At 39.7% G+C, this 7,907-nt stretch overlaps 1 pseudogene; it reads left to right on the plus strand.

Annotated features, from left to right (window-relative positions):
- The first annotated feature begins 4,623 nt into the window (after positions 1-4,623).
- LOC147884213 (uncharacterized) lies at positions 4,624-7,574 on the plus strand (annotated as a pseudogene).
- Positions 7,575-7,907: the final 333 nt, after the last annotated feature.

Below are 7,907 nucleotides of genomic sequence, written 5' to 3' on the forward strand. Positions count from 1 at the left end.
CATATGGATAATGGTGGAGAGTACATGTCTTATGAGTTTGATGAGTTCTTGTATAGTCAAGGTGTAAAGAGATGGGTTACATGTAGATATATTCCATAACAAAATGCCCTTGTAGAAAGGAAAAATATAGCGATTGGAGAGCCATGTTGGATGAAAATTCAAGTATGGATATGAAAGGTCCATCTCAACAAGAAGAAAGCAGTGATAGTGTGAATTGGTAGACTAAGGGGGAGTATGCATGTGGACAAAGGGAAGCAAAAAGTTGAGGTGGATGAAGCATTGAGGATGCAAGTGTTGATGAAGGGAGTGATTTACAACTTGCCCAAGTACAAGATACCAAGCATGCCACAAAGTATGTGCCACCACATCCAAGAAAGCAAGTGGCAAATCCACAACCCTAAGGATACCGGAAAGGGTGAGACAGAGACATCCCATGGATAGGTTGACATATAATGGTTATATGAGGATGCATTATGCATATATGGTTAGTAAAATGCAACATGTTGAGCCATCATGTTTTGAATAAGCTGTCAAAATTTCAGATTGGAGAGATGCTATGGATGAGGAGATGGATGCCCTTGATAAAAATCATACATGGACTCTTGTCAAGATTCCTAAAGGGAAAAAGGCTATTGGCTATAAATGGCTCTATAAAATTAAACATAAATTGGATGGGAGTGTTGAAAGGTACAAGGAAAGGTTACTAGCAAAGGGTTATGCCCAAAAATATGGTTTGGATTATGATGATTGCAACATGATTGCCATAAGGATAGTTATTGCATTGGCTAGCATGTTTGGATGGAAGTTATGGCAGAGGGATGTTAAAAATGCCTTTCTAAATGGTTCATTACAAGAGGAGGTATATGTGATACAGCCGAAGGGGTATGTGCACCCTAAGTTTCCAATGCATGTGTGCAAGCTAAGAAAAGATTTAGCCAAAAGGACAATCAAGCAAAAAGAAGAAGAAGAAGAAGAAAGAAGCTTTAAAAGGTCCAATAAGTATATAGTCAATTGTGACAATATTGATCCAAACCTAAGAAAAGATGTGGTCAAACGAGGGTGTGATACACATGATTTCACTTGAAGGCTTATACAAGCTCACTTCAATAGGATAAAACTAGATTGTGGCATTAAGGAACATCCTTGCTAGCCAAACTCTTTTAGTACACAACACAATTACATAAAAATGATAGATAAAATTCTATATCCAATGTCTCTAGATATGGACCCAAACAAAGATGAGAAATTTTTATTTTTATTTTTCAAAGAAAGGAACCTTCTATTAATGCTTGAAAGATTTCATACAAGACAGCAGCCCCGAAAGTGCTGAGTATGGAAAAAATCGAAAAAGGCTGAAAGAAAAACTAGCCTGTTCCTGCGAAACCCCAGTTCACTACCTAGGGGATCTCTGGAACTGGGGCTAACAGCCAAGTGGGGAGATGAGCAATTAAATCATGCCCGTGCATCATATAAAATTTTGGGTACACAACACAACTACATAAAAATGATATAGAAAGTTCTATGTCTTACATGTCTCCAGATATGGACACTAGATAAAGATGCAAATTTAAATCTTGCTCATGTAGCATAATTTTTTCCAAATTAATCGTATAAAATATGAAGAATTTTTTTGACATCCATGACTTGTAGAATACTAATTTTTTACTGTTTCTCTCTTACACACATCCCTTCAAAGTACCCCTATACCTTACAAAACCACATATAGAGCTTTGATAGAGGAAAAGGTGCAAGAGCACCTAAATATGAGTCAACTATGACTGCACAAAAATTAAAATTATGTCCAATCTTGCCCATTTAGTTGATAACAAGTGCAGTAGCTTAGAGAACCAATGAAAAAGAAAAGATATGAAGTGGAGCAACAAGTGGAGTAGCTTAGAGAACCAATGAAAAAGAGCTTATGAGCTATTCACAACATTAGTACAAAAGTTTATTAAATACCATAAATGCACAAATTTGTGCTTCCCAAAGTGTTAAAGAGATTTGTAAGAATAAGATTAAACGGCAAGGACTCCTCCTTAAAAATATAACCATTACAAATATCATAGATCCCATTCCAAATGCATAGGTGCGCTTTTGTAAGGTCCTCCTAACTTAGTATCTTTATTATCCAATCAACACAACCCAAATTGTAACCTTCTAGATTCATCTGCTTCAAGAAAAATCCACCTAAGTGATTGAAGAAGTAGACTTCTCTGCAAACGAACCTAAGACTTAAGATGGTATTAGCACATGAGTTGTAACTTATATCGAACTCAACTTATCCCTTGAAGTGTCATTAGCCTTATCTTTGTCAAGATAAGAGGTGAACACTCAATATTGTAATCCCTTAGAGCGGGTCTACTTGTTGATAATATGTTTGATAAACCCACTCGAAATATATCAAGAGGAGATATTGGTCCAAAATCGAAAGCATAGCAAATCTAGCCCTAGAACAAATAAGCATGAGAGAATGCTTGGGGGGGGGGGGGGAGAGAGAGAGAGAGAGAGAGAGAGAGAGAGAGAGAGAGAGAGAGAGAGAGAGGGAAGGAGGGAGTAGGTGCAAGTTTGGCCCAAGAGAATCACTCGGTAAAAACCCTATATATAGTAGTGCATTCAAGTGACCAATATATATATACCCTTACCTGACATAAGTATATGTGTGTGTGTGTGTGTGTGTGTGTGTGTGTGTGTGTGTGTGTGTGTGTGTGTGTGTGTGTGTGTAAACTTAATCCCTCTTCTAAGCACAATTCTATGAAAATTTGTACATTGCTATCTTACATATTTGTTAGTGGACCCCCTAGGAGGCTTGGGGAAAGGAGGGGTAGTCACCATGAGGTCACCATGGACTTCTTTATAATACTTTGCTAGGAGGAGATTGGATTTGGCATGTTGATTATGAGAGAAAGGACCAAGCCTCCTAACTTGTAAATGTAAAGTGCCACTTGGTTCTACACATGATCCTACAAACTATGACAACATGCTTAGGCTACCTCAAATAAGGCCTTGTTTTGGTCCAAGAAATTATGATGAGGCCCTTTGTTTGAGACCCAATCTCCCCTACTTTATGCACTCTTAGTTGATGCCTTTATATCACCTTGATGTCAAGGTTTAGCTTTATGTAAGGGGCTACTCTGGTAGTTAAGTATATACTATACTTGGCACTGCTAAAGGTAAAGATACTACTAGAATCAAGGTGACCAATATATGCTTTACTTAGCACTACTAAAGGTAAAAGTAATGGTAAGGATATATCACCTTGATGTCAAGGTTTGGCTTTATATGAGGGGCTACTATGGTAGTCAAGTATATACTATAGTTGGCACTATAAAAGGTAAAGATACTACTAGAATCAAGGTGACCAATATGTTGACCAATATATGCTTTACTTAGCACTACTAAAGGTAAAGGTACTACTAGAATAAAGGTGACCAATACATTGAAAGGTAGACCTTTATCTTCTTTCATGGTATGATTAAAGATGTGCAGGGTATTAAAGCAGACCAAAAGTATGTGATTTTTCTAGGGGAACTATTTTGCAAATTCACCCTCAACCCCTCACTAAGACTCAAGATTTTGGGTTCAATGTTGGAAGTATACCAATAGTTGCACCTCACACTAAGGATTTCAATGCTTGAAGGCAGATAGACATTTTGAGTTTGATTCTTAGAGAGGAAGGTGATTATAGTGACATAAACATGTTACATAAGTGTATCATGATGAATATTTTCTTAATGATGGTTACAATTTTAGCGTTAAAGAAAGGGTTAAAGAAAGGGATGCACTCGAGTCATGGCACAACTTCAACCTACTTGAAATGCTTGTTACATGATTTACATGACAAAATCTAGACTAGAAAGTAACGATTGAAATGAAGGAAATCATTTTTAGTGGAAGCTTACAATTGGTGGGTAGCTTGTGGCTACTATCACAACACTTAAAAGGGCAATAAACTCAATACTTCATTCATATGGAGCTTGCTCTCATCTTAATACATCTATTTTCCTTTCTCCTTCACAATCAAAACAAATTTTCTCTCATCTCCATAGTACTATATTTGCTTCTCCCTCTCTTTGTCTCCTTTAATAACCTTTTGAAGGCCTTGTTCTTGGTGAGCTTTAGCCCTTGCACGAGTTCCCATCCTATCAAAGGCTATAAGAACCCTTCTTTGCATAGGCTATCTCTGCTCAAAATTGCCCAATTATTGCTCCTCATGTGCTTATCTAGTTGTTTGTACCTTCACTACTTTGGAAACAAGTTGTCTTGATTTGCCTCTTCCCCCAACCGAACTGTTGAAATCTCTATGTAAGATTGATTCTCTCTCTCTCTCTCTCTCTCTCTTTGGATCACATCCTGACTCTCCGGGCACTCATAGAGGAAGGCAAACATCAGCATAGAAGGATATATTGCTGCTTTGTAGACTTCCGCAAAGCCTTTGACACAATCCCACAGACCAGGCTGATGCAAAGACTACAGGATATTGGAGTACCACATGAGATGCAGTGGGGGATATATGCCTTGTATGAGATGGTGATGGGCCAAGTTAGAGCACTTAGAGGGCTGTCAAATGCAGTTATGAGTACTATTGGCATAAAGCAGGGGTGCCCTCTCTCTCCCACACTATTTGGCATATACATTGATGAGCTCTCAGAGTATATCAACAGGATAGGAGGAGGACCCGGAGCCAGCCTAGCAGGAGTGTTGATACCCATATTGCTCTATGCAGATGATGTAGTTTTGATTGCAGATTCTCCAGAACGATTACAAAGACATTTAGATGCGGTATAGGCTTTTTGTGAGGACAAGGATCTAACAGTAAACCTTGGGAAAACCAAGGTAATGGTATTTAATACTACACAAGCTTGGGTGACGCGCTCAGCACAACAATTCACTTTCAAAGGTGAGACAGTAGAGCAGGTACGATCTTATGTGTACCTCGGGGTGATCTTTTCTGGTCCACAATTTTCAATGAGAGCCGCGATTGATACCAGATTGGATAGAGGCTATGCAGCTTTGAGGGCACTAGAGAGACAGTGTGCACATGTATAGTTCCAAGAGCCACGCACAAAATTATGGTTGTTTGAGACATTGGTGGTGCCCACACTATTTTATGGTGCAGCTATATGGGGCCCCAGTGTAGGGGGTGCAACTGAATGGAGGAGATTAGAAAGGCCATTAGTGACATTGATTGCCCACATGATCCGGAGCAAGTCATCTGTACCACATTCGATAATACGAGCTGAATTAGCAGCTACTCCACTAGTGACTGAGGCTCTGTTCCAAGCAGTAACTTGCATACATAGATTGTGGGATATACCTGGCTCTAGATATGCACGGTTAGCTATGATATCATCCAGGCAGCTAGTAGAGGAGGGTCGAACATGGTGCTGGTATGCTCAGCTACAGAGATGGTTTGTAGAGCATGAGTTGACAATGGCCCTCCCACCCTTTCAATACAGAGACCTGTCTCGCCATGACCGAAACAAGATCATTAGAGCTGATATTGTCAAGTTGGAGACTAAGAGAACCTGGACTAGACCACATGAGCCCTTAGGGAAGAAGATGGCACACTACTAGAGCCATTTTCTTCATTTATCTCCAGATGAACTTATAGCTAGGCCAGCATACATGGACACACACCTATCTCATGGGCTACATGGTATTATTGGCCAAATTCGAACCTCATCACATCAGTTGAGAATAGAGACAGGGAGATACACCCACACAGTCCCTCAGGATCGGATATGTCAGTTATGCCAGCAGGAGGAGGAGATAGAGGAGCATTACATATGTAGATGCACGGTATATTATGAAATCCAAGGAAGATACCACTATCTATTCAGAAGGATTTGGCCCTCTGTAGAATGATGGAGTACGAAGATAAAAAATGCTTGGGTTTGTTTTTATCAGAGCTCAAGTGACATCATAGAGAGACTTTGGTGGGAGACAGACAGCCGAGACCAACCCCATCCAGGCAAAGTACACTTAGAGACTTCTTCACTGCTAGCACCTCAACTAGTTTTATGCCCTCCCCGCCATCAGAAACCCCTGGCGCCACCACCACCTTATCACACACAGGCAGATTGCCACACTCTAGTGGTGTGATTTTGGACTAAGCCATCACCATATCCAGGTCACGGAGGCCCAGGCCCCCAAGACCCCGTGCCCAGCACCCATATCTTCATCGGATCCGTGCCATCATTGCCAAACACCGAAAACGTGTGGCACCGAGTTATGAGATCCTAGAGCTGCCCATGATTGGGATTTTTGACATAAGAAGAGTGCAACCTTTTTATTGATTAGCTTTCTGCCTATGCTGATCAATTGGTACTTTTAGTAGATACTTGCTTGGTATTTCATTAGTTTTGGGTCACTTGCAGTCCCTCTTACTGTAAGTACCTTTAGTAGCTCTCAGCCTTCAGCTTATTTATTTTGTTGTTCTCTTTGATGAGACAACACTAGCAGATGTATCAACTGTTTTAGTCTCATAGGCCATTTGTCCTTTTAGAGACGTTAATATATATCTATATCTATCTATATCTATATCTCTCTCCCACATTTGTGTGTGAGGTCTCTCTTTTAACTTTGTAGTTCTCCCTCCTCTCTATTCTCTAACATGGTATTAGAGCCTTGCTCTTGATCCTGCCCTCTCCTTCTCTTCTTGTTTGCCAATCAAGGTTATAGTACTCACTTGGTTTGGAGAAGGACTACACTCTAGGTTGCCATACGTTTTTTTGGTAGGCCTTAGTGAAGGTTGTAGGTTTGAGATGGGAAAAATAGTTCCCGATGTTTTATGGGTCTCTCTTTAATTTGAAATTTGTGATTGGTCCATGTGGCTTGTTTATTGATGGTTAGCCCCCAATTGAGGGAGACTCCAGTTTGTTCCACGTGTCATCTTCCAAGTTTGGGAAAGAAGAAAATTGCATGCGCCTGATTAATCATCATGTCATTATTTTAGCTCATTATGAGCGACGTTCTATCTTCATTGTATTGGTAGAGTTCTTCACGCTGAGAAAATTTTTGTGTAGTACAACTTCATCGTTATTGCTAGGGAAAGGATGTGTGGAGGAGAATCCGTTGGTTGGAGATTGTGGTCTTGATGGCAAAGATTTTATGTGCATGGAATGAAATCCTTAGAATGGATCTTATCATCATCGTTCGTTATATGTTGAGACGAAGACTATAAATGTACTAGTAGTTTTGAGATCATTCGTTGGAGTTGTGGTGAATAGAAATATGGCAAAGCGTGAGATTGTAGGCAAGTTTGTTGCTACTGGTGATGAGCCAATTTCTAGAAGTTCTTTGCATGGGAGGGAATCCTCTCTAGAGTCCATGGACATAGGGACCTTTGAGAGTGGTCAAGTCTTCTTCTTCTAGTTGTTATGAATTCTTTCATTCTTTGTTACACATTCGTGATTCACTTTTGGACTCCATCATGTTGCAACCCACTTTCAATTTCTGATGTTCACCTGTCTTTGTTTATGATTGCTTTAGAAATGCTCAAGCACATCACAGGTAAGGTTGCATTGGAGATGGATGAGGATGCAGCATCTATTGTTAGAGGTAGCATGTGGTAATAGTTGACACTGCTATAGGTTGTAAAATATTTGGATGCATAGGGTGTCTTACTTGCATGCATGTGTAGAACTAGGGCCATAGAAATTTTTGGAATCAAAATTGGCTCCACCCATTTTCAGTACTCTTGTTGAGTTCTTGTGTCTGGTGCTAAGCCTCTTAAGCAATTTGACCCACTCAAAATTTTTGCAATCAATAAAGACACAAAGCATTATCTCCACAAAGATTTTCAAGTAGTAGCTCAAAAAGCATACGTGGAAGGTAGTAATCGTTTGCTTGTCTTTGTTCTTTATGAAAGTTTCTGTGGTTGATTTTGATTTCAATTATCTATGTAG

Source organism: Dipteris shenzhenensis, chromosome 27, assembly GCF_047967505.1.
Source record: "Dipteris shenzhenensis isolate YYH24624 ecotype China chromosome 27, Dip_SZ_1.0, whole genome shotgun sequence".
Taxonomy (NCBI): domain Eukaryota; kingdom Viridiplantae; phylum Streptophyta; class Polypodiopsida; order Gleicheniales; family Dipteridaceae; genus Dipteris; species Dipteris shenzhenensis.